The 14,040-nt window shown below is 36.1% G+C and overlaps 1 protein-coding gene and 1 long non-coding RNA gene across 12 annotated transcripts in view; one reads left to right on the top strand and one right to left on the bottom strand.

The window, feature by feature from the left end:
- MRPS28 (mitochondrial ribosomal protein S28) overlaps positions 1–14,040 on the bottom strand; it is a 240,982-nt gene that overhangs the window by 186,879 nt on the left and 40,063 nt on the right. The gene's annotated exons all lie outside the window — the stretch shown is intronic.
- Positions 11,681–14,040, top strand: part of LOC118148398 (uncharacterized) — a 60,961-nt gene continuing 58,601 nt past the window's right edge. The window contains exon 1 of the long non-coding RNA XR_004735209.3: positions 11,681–11,964. This is a non-coding gene — a long non-coding RNA (uncharacterized LOC118148398). The remainder of the gene's footprint in view (positions 11,965–14,040) is intronic.

The following is a 14,040-nucleotide window of genomic DNA, read 5'->3' as shown; positions in this document are numbered from 1 at the left end:
CAGCCAATTTGCCCTTTCTTTTTGGTAGTAAAAATCTTCCAGAATTGCTTTTAGCTTTACTGTTACAATCTCCAGACAACGATGACTGATGAACTTTTTGATAGTACATTAAAGAAACAACAGTTTACATCAAAACCAGCACCTTCATAGAAATGTTTCTATACATATACATATAAACAAATGAAATGTTTCCCAAAAGCATTAGTCTTGCTATTTTGGTAGAGTCTAATATTTTCTATTCTATTTTCACATTTTGTGAAAATGAACCAATAGATTATGATGTGCAGTTTTTCAAGGACAAAGGTCATAAGAAATGATGATAATATAATCAACCACGACTAAATTCAGATATGGCCAGGCAATGACAAACTACATTGTAAATGTCACCTGGCCAATAGTAATTTCAAAGAGGTAGGGAGGCTAAAATATAAAAAAACTTTGTCTTATGGTCAACAAAATAAGGTAATAAAAGCTCAATAAATAAATATTAGTTCTTGAATACTAGCATTTATTATTATTATGGAGGGTAGTAGGAGTACTGACAATTCCAAAATAAATTTCAAGTAATTTCAAATAATAAGGCTGGACATGGTAGCTCACACGGGTAGTCCCAGAACTTTGGGAGGTCAAGGAAAGAGGATTGCCTGAGCCCAGCAGTTCAACACCAGCCTGGGCAACATAGTGAGACTCCCCACTCATCTCTACAGAGAAACGTACAAAAATTAGCCAAGTGTGTGACATGCACCTGTAGTCCCAGCTATTTGGAGGGCTGAGACCAGAGAATCACTTGAGCCTGGGAGGTTGAGGCTGCCATGAGCCATGATCATGCCACTGCACTCTAGCCTGGGCAACAGAGCAAGACCCTGCCTTGGAAAAGATAATTAATTAACACCGAAATATAGAACTATAAAGTACTAGAGAGACACACAGACCACTATTTTTGCAAAGGCAATACCCTTTTTAAGTGTCTAAGTATGATACCCAAACAAGAAACTATAAAAGAAAAAAAATGGCAAATCAATTACATAATAGAAAAATTTTGTATGGCAAAAGTAATCAACAACAAACTGGAGTAAATTGTTTTTAACGGTTACAATAAAAAGTATAAACTAATGAGAAAGTGATAAATACAAAAGACTAATAAGCAACCAGAACAGGCCAATGAATCTGGAATACCAAATTCATTTAAGAATAAATGGCCAATAACATGGAGAGAAGTGCCAGATATAGGTGACGGGAGGATGGAGGCAGCAAACCACATTGCCATGTATGTACCTATGCAATAATCCTGCATGTTCTGCACATGTACCCCAGAACCTAAAGTGCAATAAAATAAAAATAAATGGCCAAATGTTCACCACTGCTTGTCATAAAAAATGCAAATTAAATCGATGTAATAACTTTTGCTTATTAGATTGGCAAGATGAAAAGTAAAATAATACCCAGTGTTGGAGAGAAACAGTTACTTTGGAAATTTGTAAATGTGTATAAATCTTTAAAGAATGTCCAACCTATCCAGCTCCTTCACTCTAAAGAATTTACTATAAGGAAATAATCAGATAGTTACACCAAAATTTTATACTGATAAAAATAATAAGAATTGAAAACAACATCAATATTTATCAATAGGGAATTAGTTAAAGAAATTATAGTAATAAAATGCTATGCAGTCTTTAACAATTTTGTTTATGACATAGCTGGCCCTTATATATGTTTATTTGAGAAGTGAGGGAAGACCTACTTATGAGACAGTATGCAAAAATATGATTTGCTGTTGTTGTTAAGAACCTTTTTGTAAACACATATACGAAAATGCTGGCTGAGTTCTGTGGCTCATGCTTGTAATCCCAGCACATTAGGAGGCCAAGGTACAGATCTCTTGAGTTCAAGAGTTCAAGACCAGTCTGGGCAATATGGCGAAACCCTGTCTCTACTAAAACTACAAAAAATTAGCTGGGCATGGTTGCATGTACCTGTAGTCCCAGCTACTCAGGAGGCTGAGGTGGGAGGATTGGTTCACCCAGGAAGGTGATGGTTACAATGAGCTGAGATCGCCCCACTGCACTCCAGCTGGGCAGCAGAGTGAGAGTCTGTGTCAAAAAAAAAAAAAAAAAAAAAGGGGGCCTGGCACAGTGGCTCATGCCTATAATCCCAGCACTTTACGAGGCCAAGGTAGGTGGATCATGAGGTTAAGAGATCAAGACCATCTTGGCCAACATGGTGAAATTCCATCTCTACTAAAAATACAAAAATTAGCTGGAAGTGGTAGTGCATATCTGTAGTTCCAGCTACCTGGGAGGCTGAAGCAAGAGAATTGCTTGAACCCAGGAGGCAGAGGCTGCAGTGAGGAAAGACTGCACCATTGCACTCCAGCTTGGGCAACAGAGCAAGACTCTGTCTCAAGAAAAAAAAAAAAAAAGAAAAGAAAAGGTTTTTACTTGGGTGATATTTGGGGTTTTTTTCCTTTATTTAAATCTACATTTTGTAATCAGCTTAAATTACTTTTAAAATAAAATTATATTTTTCAAATAAAAAGATGAACAATCTTAATAATGTTAAGAGCTCATGAACGTAGATCAGGAAAACATCATAATCCCAGCAGATAAATAGCCTAAGCAAAGAAACTGACAATTTATAACAAAGGAAATGCTATTAATAAATAAATACATGAAATGCTCAATCTGTTTACATAAACCTGAAAAATATTAATAACCTTTAAGCCTACTTATTCCACTTAATCTTTCCTCAGGAAATAATCCTAGAAGTCTTATCCACAGAAATGTTTGAGACTGTCATTTGTAAATGACAGAGTGAAAAAGTAGTAACGACCTGCCTAATAAACAGAAATGCATGAAGAAATTGTGATATATTCAATGATATATGCTGCATCCTTCATAATGAAAAAATGCTACACAATAAACTTAAGTGAGAAGCTCAATATTCAAAATTCCAGAGACTATGATTAAAACCACATTACGTATAAACAAAACAGGAATTTGTGTGTAGCTGAAAAGACTGGAGGGAAATACACTAAAATGAGTGGTAGAGCTTATTAAATACTCATTTAAATGAGTATTTAAATTTTAAAATTTAAATACTTAAAGAATTTCCCACAGCTTCTTTATAAAAATGCATTAGCATTACAAATTGAAACAAAAAACTAATAATAACAGAAATATTGACATAAATCCAATTTTGCTAATTTGGCTTGATCATTGAAGAATATTAGCTCTGACAGCTCAGTGATCAACACATAGAATAAACAAATGATTTAAAGCTTTAAAATGAAGAGACCAACAGAATTAATTGAGTTTTGTGTGGTCAATAAACTATTTTTATAATAAACAAAAGAATACTGGCCAGGCGCAGTGGCTGTCGCCTGTAATCCCAGCACTTTGGGAGGCCGAGGCAGGCAGATCACTTGAGACCAGGAGTTCGAGATCAGGCTGGCCAACATGGCGAAATCCCCTCACTTCAAAAAATACAAAAATTAGTCAGGTGTGGTGGTACATGCCTATAGTCCCAGCTACCTGGAGGGCTGAGATGGGAGGATTGCTTGAACCTGGGAGGCAGAGGTCGTGGTGAGCCGAGATTGCAGCACTACACTCCAGCCTGGGCGAAAGACTGAGACTTGTCTCAAATAATAATAATATGTAAAAATGATGTATAGAAAGAAACACTTGCATAAATAGAATTTTAATGTAAAAAAACACAGTATTTGGTATTATAATAGCTATATAAATACCTCTTTTTCCTATTTCCCTTCTTATAAAAATACAACTAGAAATATTTGGTTAATTATCCAATATAAAAAAAACAAAAACAGAAATGTAGATAGATCCCATCATAATGTAATTAGTTAAAAAGACATGCTTTGGAATTCAGACTAGGAAAATCAACTTAAGAACGGTCCATCTATTTATTAGTGACTGACAGCTTATGGTTGACAATGGTTTGGCTGAATTTAACTAAACAACTAAACATTACTTGATAACACTTAACGGTAAAGTCATAGGGTGACACAGAAATTGCAAAGTGTGGGCTAAGGTAAACTAGGCTTATACTTGTTCTATAATTCTTTAATCTATAACAAAATAATAATCTATAACAAAAGATTATTGCAACAAAAAGAGTCAAAATTTTTAAAAAGTGACAGTTGTATTTTCTTCCCCGATAAACATGTAATTTAAATAGTTTCAAATGATTAGGAAGATAAGAATTTGTCCTAAATGACAGACTGGTCAGGATTTCATCTTCGCCAAGCATTGTGGATCGGCTCAGGCTTCAATCCAAAACTCTACTGTGTACTAGCTCACTGATTTTGCATATATCTCATACTTCTCTAGGTCTCAGTCTCCTTGCCTAAAAACTGTGGATAATATTTCTTAATTTAGAGCATTACTGTATTTATCCTTGAAAAAAAACAGGATATAACAGTAAGCTATGGTTATAGATTTGACAACTGAATAGAGAATTTGTATTATAACCTTAATTTTACCCACTCCACCCCACCCCCATCTCTATAAAAACAAAACAAAATAAATAAATATGCAGCTTCCAAGAACTGTGACATAATTTTATTTTCCAGAAAATGAAATCAGTGGATAACCACCCCTTAGGAAATAAGCATAAAACAAACTCATTTTACATTAGTTAAAACATAGTAATTAGAATGGAAAGAGGCAATAACCCTTTACTTTAATTATGTATTATGCTTTGTTTCACTGTTGAAAAATGTTTTCAGAAATTTCCTGAAACAAACGTATCTTAGTAGTCATTTCTAATATAAAATACATTCCGTCACTAATTTTTTGTGTTATTTTATACCTTTAGTTGAAGATAGGGAGGAACATATAATCTATACTTTCAAAATACAGACAGCCTAAAACGGTAAATAATTTTTATTTTGAAAAGGAAAATATTCCAAGAAAAAAACTGTACCTGTCTGTAGATGTTGGGTAACATTCATTCAAAATCTTTACCATGTGGGAGCCTTTATTCTTTGAAAAGCAGAATTGGAAATTAGGCCTTTGGAGGAAGATACACCTGAGTTAGAATTCCAGCTTTGCCACCTAATAGAGGTTGGAGCTCAAGCACAGCAGCAGAACCCACTGGCAAGGTGACATAAGAGTTACTCCCAGTCCCCGCCTCCCCTGAAGCAGCCACAGTGAAAAAGTTAAACGCTGGTTCTCAGAGCCTTCCCTGCAGTTAGGGAGAAACTAGATGTGTTGTATAGTCTGACCAATTAAATGAAAACTGAACTCTGGCAGCTTTTGTTTTCCTGGTAAAAGGGACAAAAAAATAAAAAATAAATTTTAAAAGAACATTTTTTTACCTATTTATTTCTTTTAGTGGGACAGGGTCTCACTGTCACCCAGGATGGAGTGCTGTGAGACGAACACAGCTCATTGCAGCCTCAACCTTCTGGACTCGGGCAAACGTCTTGCCTAAGCCTCCCAAAATGCTGGCATTTCAGGTGTGAGCCACCACTTGTCCCAGGTGTGCTTTTTAATGACCCTTATGAAAACTACCTGCCCTTCCCATTCTCTTCCTTCCTATTCTCTTCCTCCCTTAAACACAGACATTTGATCTGTAGAATCAGCAGCCTTACTGCACCATGACTCAAGATGCCCCGAGCCTGATGTTGATGCCGAAGCATAAAGCACTGATGTTGTCAAGCTGCTAAAACAACCTCAGTAGCCACTAACACTCAGGATTCTCGTGCAAAAAAAAACAAAAAAAAAAAACAAAAAAACATTCTCCATCTGTTTAAGCCATAAGTAGACAAGTTTTCTGCTATTTGCAATTGACACCAGTCTAAATGATTTGGAGAGTCACAAATTCTGAGAATCACCTTTCTCATCTATTAAATAAGGGTAATGCTAGTAAGATGTATATAAAGCACAGTATCTGTCTGACACATAGAAAAGGTTCAATAATGCCAGCTGTTGTGATAATGATGACAACTTTCCTTCTCACACCAACCAGTACTTTGATAGTACTTTAGGGATAAGTACTACCTTCAACCACTTTAAAGACAAGAAAATTGAGACTCCAAAGTCAAGCAACTTGCTCAAGATCACACAATTAGTTAGAAGTAGAGCCAGAATTCAAATTCAGAAATCTTTCCAAGGCCAATGATCTTAACTAGTATTATGCTTAGAAAAGCAACTGAATATAGTAAGACTTTAACAGCTAATAAATGCTGGCTGTAATAATTGTGATAATATAGCCAACTCTGAAGTCAAGAACAGGTAGAAAAGACCCTATAGTTTTCAAATCTAGAAAACAGTAAATTCTCATTTAATTCAACATTGAGTTTACTTTTCTTAAAACTGAAATGGCTCTCATTTCTTCACTAAAACAGGAATACTACAGCGTCTTCACTGGAGGTTAACTTCGTCCCTTTATAACACCAAAGGAACTAAGAACAGTATATTGAACCAATAACTGAAATACTCTACTGGTAGCTAAATGAATTGGTGACTCTCGTTCACGCAAAAAGTAAGCAATGAGTATTTGTTGTGAACTTATACTCTGCAAGGCACTATGCCTAACATTTAAAAATTATTTTCTCCAAAATATGCAGCACATGCTTATTCTCTTAAAGTGACGTAAGATTCCTTTGGAGGGAAAACTTCATAGCAATTCAAAAGATTAGGAAGACACTGCTGTTGCTCCAGTCATCAACACCATGATCATAATCACTACCCTTACTATTAATGATATATACAGCATTCATATCACAAGTCAACAGATGCTAAACTTGACTTTTGGAACATTTTGCTTCAAACCTCAGATATTCTATTCAGTCAAATAAATGAAACAAAGAACTTTCAAAATTCATGCAGGGTAAGGCACAGTGGCTCACACCTGTAAACCCAGCATTTTGGAAGGCCAAGGCTGGCAGATTGCTTGAGCTCAGGAGTTCAAAACTATTCTGGGCAACATGGTGAAACACTGTCTCTACAAAAAATACAAAAATTAGCTGGGCATGGTGGCATGCACGTGTAGCCCCAGCTACTTTCAGGGCTGAGGTGGGCAAATCACTTGAACCCAGGAGATGGAGGTTGTGGTGAGCTATGATCACACCACTGCTCTGGCCTGAGTGACGCAGTGAGACCCTGTCTTAAAAAACAAACAAACAACAATATTGACAATAAAAAACATGCTGAAGACATAGTATTTGAAAAACAAGCTAAGTTGGGGATTAAAGTTTTTAAATATATTATGTTCAGGAAACAGGCAAACCAAAATATTTACAATTGCAGTTAGGAAAGATATTTAGTTTCTCAAATAGATTTTGAGATTGAAACAGTTTGTGTTTAGCTGTTAACTTTCAAACTAATGTGACATATTATCATTCTAGTAAACAAAAAAATGTAAAATAAAAGCTGAAACAGAATGTGAGTAAAATAGAACTTTTGAGGTCAGATTAACTCTAGTAAAAATGCTGAGTCTCAAAATATGTACATTTACAGCAATATATTTTGGAAGCCAAATAACTTCAAATTAAATCTTCCACACTGAAAGAGGTATAGCATAAAAAGAGTTGATACTACCATTTTTATAAGTGGATATAAAAGAAATGCTTTCAAGGAAAATACATCAAGGAAGGACTAGTTTGCTTAATAATTCAAAAATGACAGGCAATAGCATAAAACCACAGGAACATTATAATATGCTCAATCAGTTCTAATTAAAGATTTAATTATACCTATTTGATACCTAATTTGCATTTTTAAAGGAACACAAAGTATTCTATTTTAGGTCCAAAATTAAGGTTCTGGGCTGAGTGCGGTGGCTCATGCCTGTAATCCCAGCACTTTGAGAGGCTGAAGCAGGTGGATCACTTGAGGTCAGAAATTCAAGACCAGCCAGACCAACATGGTGAAACCCCATCTGAACTAAAAGCACAAAAATTAGCCAGACATGGTGGCAGATGCCTGTAATCCCAGCTACTTGGGAGGCTGAGGCAAGAGAATGGCTTGAACCTGGGAGGCAGAGGTTGCAGTGAGTCAAGACTGTGCCAGAATGCACTCCAGCCTGGGTGACAGATTGAGACTCCGTCTCCAAAAAAAAAAAAAAAAAGAAACCTAACTGTAATATATTTATGGAAAAATTATTTTATTAAAAATTAAAACAAGCAAAGAACAAGGCATCATGTTTTCAACTATAGGACAATGTTGAACCTAAATGATTCCTATTAAATAAAAGAAACATAAAAATGCTTACAAATGTCATTTATAGACACATAAAAGTATTCTTTAGTTATTATAATGCTGTGGTTTTTAAAACAGGGAGCTCCAAAACAAGCCTTTTTGAACAATTCTGTTCATCGGACTCCTGGGTAAATGAATTTCTACTGTACACACTGACAGATGCATGGTTAGAACCTAGACCTCTTGCCTTCCATTCCTATGTTCTTCCAGTTACTTGTCTTGCTCAACTTCCTTGCATGCCAAAAACTACTGTATCCTCTTCCTACCATTTTTACCCTCTAAAATTTCATAAAGCACTTCTTAGAAGCATATAGAGAAAGAACAGAGAACTCGAAGGAGAATCAAGAAAATAAAGGTATGTGACAATTTCAGAGAAGGGAATAGCAAATATTATTGAATAATACAAAGCAGTTAAGCAAAAACTGTTGGGCAGGTAACTAGAAGTCCCTAATAATTTAAGAGGGTGCTTTCAACTAGTGTAATAGTGAGGGTAGAGGCTGGCGGGCTGAATCGACAAATGAATGATAATTTAGAAAATAAGGGCAATATTTGAGAATGGGAAAAATAGAATAGCTTTAAGGGGAAACAAGCTAAAATGTTTCCCATCTTATCGAACTATCTAGAAAACATGATACAGAAAAAATTTAAGGTAAGAAATAGGAAATCCAAGAGTATTAGCTTGAATCAGTTGAAATTTCAGATACTCAACTATTTTGACCTTAAAAACTGCAATTCCATATGGTTTAAACTAACGTACACAATGGATTTCAAGAAAGAAGAAGATAAGGTTACCTTCTAAGGAGGTAGAAGCAAAGAACAGGTGCCTAAGAGTGAAGTAGGTAAAGTAATAAGAAATCGACTACACATGCACATGTATGTTCACTGCAGCACTGTTTACAATAGCAAAGACTTGGAACCAACCCAAAGGCCCATCGATGATAGACTGGACAGGGAAAATGCGGCACATATACACCATGGAATACATATGCAGCCATAAAAAACAATGAGTTCGTGTCCTTTGTAGGGACATGGATGAACCTGAAAACCATCATTCTCAGCAAACTGACACAAGAACAGAAAATAAAACACTGGATGTTCTCACTCACAGGTGGGTGTTGACTGATGAGAACATATGGACACAGGGAGGGGAGCATCACACACTGGAGTCTGTGGGTGGGGGGGACTAGGGGAGGGAAAGCCGGGGGCGGGGAGTTGGGGAGGGATAACATGGGGAAAAATGCCAGATATAGGTGATGGGAGGAAGGCAGCAAACCACATTGCCATGTATGTACCTATGCAACAATCTTGCATGTCCTTCACATGTACCCCAAAATCTAAAATGCAATATATATATATATATATATATATATAAAAGAAATCTACTAGAAATAAATGAAAGAATTTTAGAGTTACGAAGTTGAATAATAAGAATAATATACCTGGCAAGGTTACACTATTTTTCTAAAAGGATCCTGTTGTTTTTACATTTGCATTTCACTTTGAAATTTAGCTTTTTTTCTGCAGTAGGACTGCTGAACACGGACACTGCAACATTTCTTCAAGGCAGGCACTCTCAATATGGTACAAACGTAAATCCACAGTGAAGCTGTTGTCTTTATATTTTGTTTTGTTTTTGCTGGTAAAGGCACTTAGAGCCTAATATGAAGTTGCCATTAATAATTACAAACCTACTGTTATTCCACAGCCTAATTTCTCAAATTTCCAATCCCATGTCACCAAATGCCTACAGAAAAATCACAACATGACCAGGCACAGTGGCTCATGCCTATAATCCCAGCACTTTGGGAGGCTAAGGTAGGTGGATCATTGAGCTCAAGAGTTCAAGACTAGCCTTGGCTACATGGTGAAACTCCATCTCTTCCAGAAACACATAAAAGCAAAATTAGCTGGGTGAGGTGGCAAGCGCCTGCAGTCCCAGCTACTTGGGAAGCTGAGGCACCAGAATCACTTGAGCCCAGGAGGCAGGGGTTGCAGTGAGCTGACTGCACCACTGCACTCCAGCCTAGGTGACAGAGTGAGACCTTGTTTCAAAAATAAATAAATAAAAATAGAATAACCATGACATGTCTAAAACAGAACTCCTGCCCTCTGAACAGTTCTCTACCCTACTTCCCTACTGCTGTGACCTCTCTTTTTCTAGTCACCTGGGCTAGAAACCTTAAGCATGAGTTACCGGATTCTAGCAATCTTTCCCTGAACAGGCTCTTCTAGTTTTCTGTTTCCATCTTTTTCCACTCTAGTCCAGCCTCTAATCAGCTCCTGCCGGTATTACAACAGTCTCAGAACTGGTCCACTCCATCTGATACATCACTACTAATGTCAGCATCCAAAATGCCAATCCCCAAATATTACTATCATAACTTTTCACCATGAAATTCAGTCTTATCTGTAAGGATCCTAGCTTATTTGGCAAAGCAAGTATTTCACCACTCCCTAAAACTGCCATGTCATGGGATGTGGACCACTGTGATCACTTTAGATGCAGATACAGAAAAAGAAAAAAAATAGAATAGAGGAGGAAAGAGAATGGAAACAAACACAATGATTAGGAGAAAGTCACTGTGGCAAATTCAGGTACAAGGTTCAAGATATCCATGGCTGGAGAAAAGCCCTAGTGGTAGAGACAGAGGAAAGGGCAGATTTCAGCAATAATTAAGAGGAAAGCTGGTGACTGAGAGGGTGCAGGAGGAGGGCTATAAGGAAGAGAAATGAGTCTATCCTGACTCTCAGGTCTCTGGACTAGGTGGCTGGATAGACTGTAATTCAATTAACCAAAATAAAAAATAGTTTGAAAATCTGTCTGATATTAGCAAGGCTCTCTTGCATGAGGTGGAAATAACTAAGAAAACTGAGTGTCAGCAACTTAAAAAAGAGCTTTTGTCATCACCAGATTTGAATTAATAGAGACAGAAAGAGAAGCAGTATGGACTTCTAAAGCCAAAGCTAGCATGGGGCCTAGCAAAGAGTAGCCACTTGATAAATGTTTACTGAAGTAGCTCAAAGCTGCCAGCAGCTGACTCAATGTATGGATAAGTATGGATAATCACAGTAGGAAAGAAAAAATAAAGGTTACCTTAGAAGTATAAGGAAAATCTAGGTGTAAGTAGTGCCTAATAATATATTAGTGATGAAAATATTTTTAACATTGAAAACAGAGCAGAGAGAGAAAGATGGTCCATTTTCTTAAATCTTGCTGTCATATACTTTGTTTTTATAGTTACATTTTTTAAATTAAAAGTTAAGCTTTGTTCACACACAGAAAATATATACATAAAATACATACAAAAATTCTGTATACCTCCTTCTAAAAGGCAAAGCCCAATTCCCTTTCTCTTGACTATAGGCTGGGCTTTGTGACTCACTTTTAACCAACAGAATATGGCAGAAGTGACGATGTGTGACAAGGTCATAAAAGGCATCACCACTTCCTCCTTGCTGTCTCTCTGTTCTCTTACTATGGGGGAAGCTGCCATGTTGTGAGGACATTCATGCAGCTCATCAATGAAGAGGTTCATGTGCCAAGGAACTCAGGCCTCCTGCCAATAACCAGCACTACTTTGCCAGACACATGTGTGAGCTACCTTGGAGACAAATCCTCCAGCCCCAGTCAAGCCTTCAGATGATTACAGCCTGGCTAATATCTTGACTGAACTTCATGTGAGACCTTGGGTCAGAATCATCTAGCTAAGACATTCCTGGATTCCTGCCCCACAGCAATTACGTGAGTTAATATATGTTTATTGTTTTAAGCCACTATGTTATGAAGTAATTTGTTACACAGTCATAGATAACAGTCACACAAAACTCATTCTCAATTCTGTGTCAGCACTCATGCCATTTTCCCCAGAGGTTTCCTTTCATTATCCATCCCAACCCTCCCCTTTATCCTTCGGAATCTAACTAAAGTTCCATCTCTTTGGGGAGGCATTTCTTTATGAAAGCATCTCAACTTTCATTTCTCTGGCTTCTTCTTTGAAGAAGCCAGATGCTTGACCACATCATTCATTTAGTCATTTATTCATACATTCCTCTGTGTTGGACTGTGCTATTCCTCCTAAAGATGAAGATGTCATATAATTTTTAAAAACTGCATTAAGCACACTATGATTAAGGTACTCAATAAATATTTACTGATAAAGTTAGCAAATCTCACACACATGTATACACATACCCTGAAAGTGTCATTTGAGTAAGGAGTATAAAGTAGTGGTTAACAATATACAGAAGCTACTTTACCTCACATCTGCATACTTAGTAGCTGCTGTCCCTAAATTATTTAAAATATCTCTGTAATCCTTAGTTTCTTCAGTGTTTTAAAATGAGAATTCTAACAGCATCTCAGAGTAATAAGAAGGTTAAAGAAAATAATGCATGCAAACCTCTTAACAAAGTACCTAGCATAGAGCATTCAACAAATGTTAGCTATTATTGTTCTTAAAATTAATCACAAATCACAAAATAGGTGCTGAAATTCTGAGTCCCTGTGAGTCTCTAGATGTTATCTAGAGATAACATCTAAATTAAGTAGCAATCTAAATTGAGACAAAATTCTACAAACAAAAAGAGAACTCAGATCTTCTTTTAAAATAGCTTTTAATTTTAAAAAAAAAATCCACTCGTAGGTCAACAGAACTCCAGCCTGAACCAATTGTAAGAGTGCAGCCCTAATTCTTTCTCCTCTCTGTCCTATTAAGATATTACCTTCAAAGCTGTTTGTGGGAACACTTAATTGCTTGCATTCCTTAACATGAAGCCACCAAAGTAGTTTCCAGATTCACTTTTGACCTTTATAGTTCTGAGAAGGCATATGAGGCAAACTTTCTCGACATATAAATGTAGACAATCTCTGGACTGATAGAGCTATACATATGTGAATATGCTAAACAAGCAAATCCATTTTGTACATCAATTAAAATAGAATCCAACTGAACAATTCAATCCAATAGAACAAATCAATCCAAAAGAATTTTGCTATGCCATATATCCAAATAAGAAAAAAACCCTCTAATGCTATTCAGTCTGAATTACATGAGTTTCATGAACTCAGAACATCTCTAAGATCATATTTTACAATTTGATCATATTAAAACATTGAAGTTTCCTATTAAAAAGCTGGGGATTTAAGAGATCTGTTAAAGAAAAACTAGAATGATTTTAAATCATCAACCTATACAAAGCATGCATGCTTTTTTAATATGTTCCACGTCCTGTGCAATAAAAAGACCCAATTAATTCAAATTCTTTTCTGTTTTCCCCACCAATACACCTTGAAAACTTTAGTTTTTGAAACAGCCAATATACATTCCACTCTTTATCTGACCCTACATATCATTCAACTTGAAATAGAAACAAAGATGGGGAAATTAACTTGTTTATTCCACCTTAGTGTCAAACAAAACTACAAATAATATTCAGTGCACGTGCTAGTTACCTTAGAGCTGCCAATCATGCCTGTTTTGAAACCCTTCGATTTTCAGAGCTGTCAATCCTGCGTGTTATGATAGAGAGCCAGCATAGAGATAATGCTTTAAAAGACACAATCCTCGTTAACACATTAATAAATGGACTTTACTTGCAAAACTATACTTGAGAACTTTACAGAAATGTTTACAACTCTTGAAAAAAATCACAACTAAAATACAACTTAATGAAATGAAAAGATTTGGAGAATTTAGCTCTTTAGCCAAGCAATAGCATAGTTTAACCACAGGGATTTATATACACATATATAATATTATATTATAAAAAGAGAAATGTTCCTGACTAAACTAATCACAAGTATTATGATCTTGAATGG

This window comes from Callithrix jacchus, chromosome 16 (assembly GCF_049354715.1).
Source record: "Callithrix jacchus isolate 240 chromosome 16, calJac240_pri, whole genome shotgun sequence".
Taxonomy (NCBI): Eukaryota; Metazoa; Chordata; class Mammalia; order Primates; family Cebidae; genus Callithrix; species Callithrix jacchus.
This window is presented reverse-complemented; position numbering and strand designations above follow the sequence as displayed.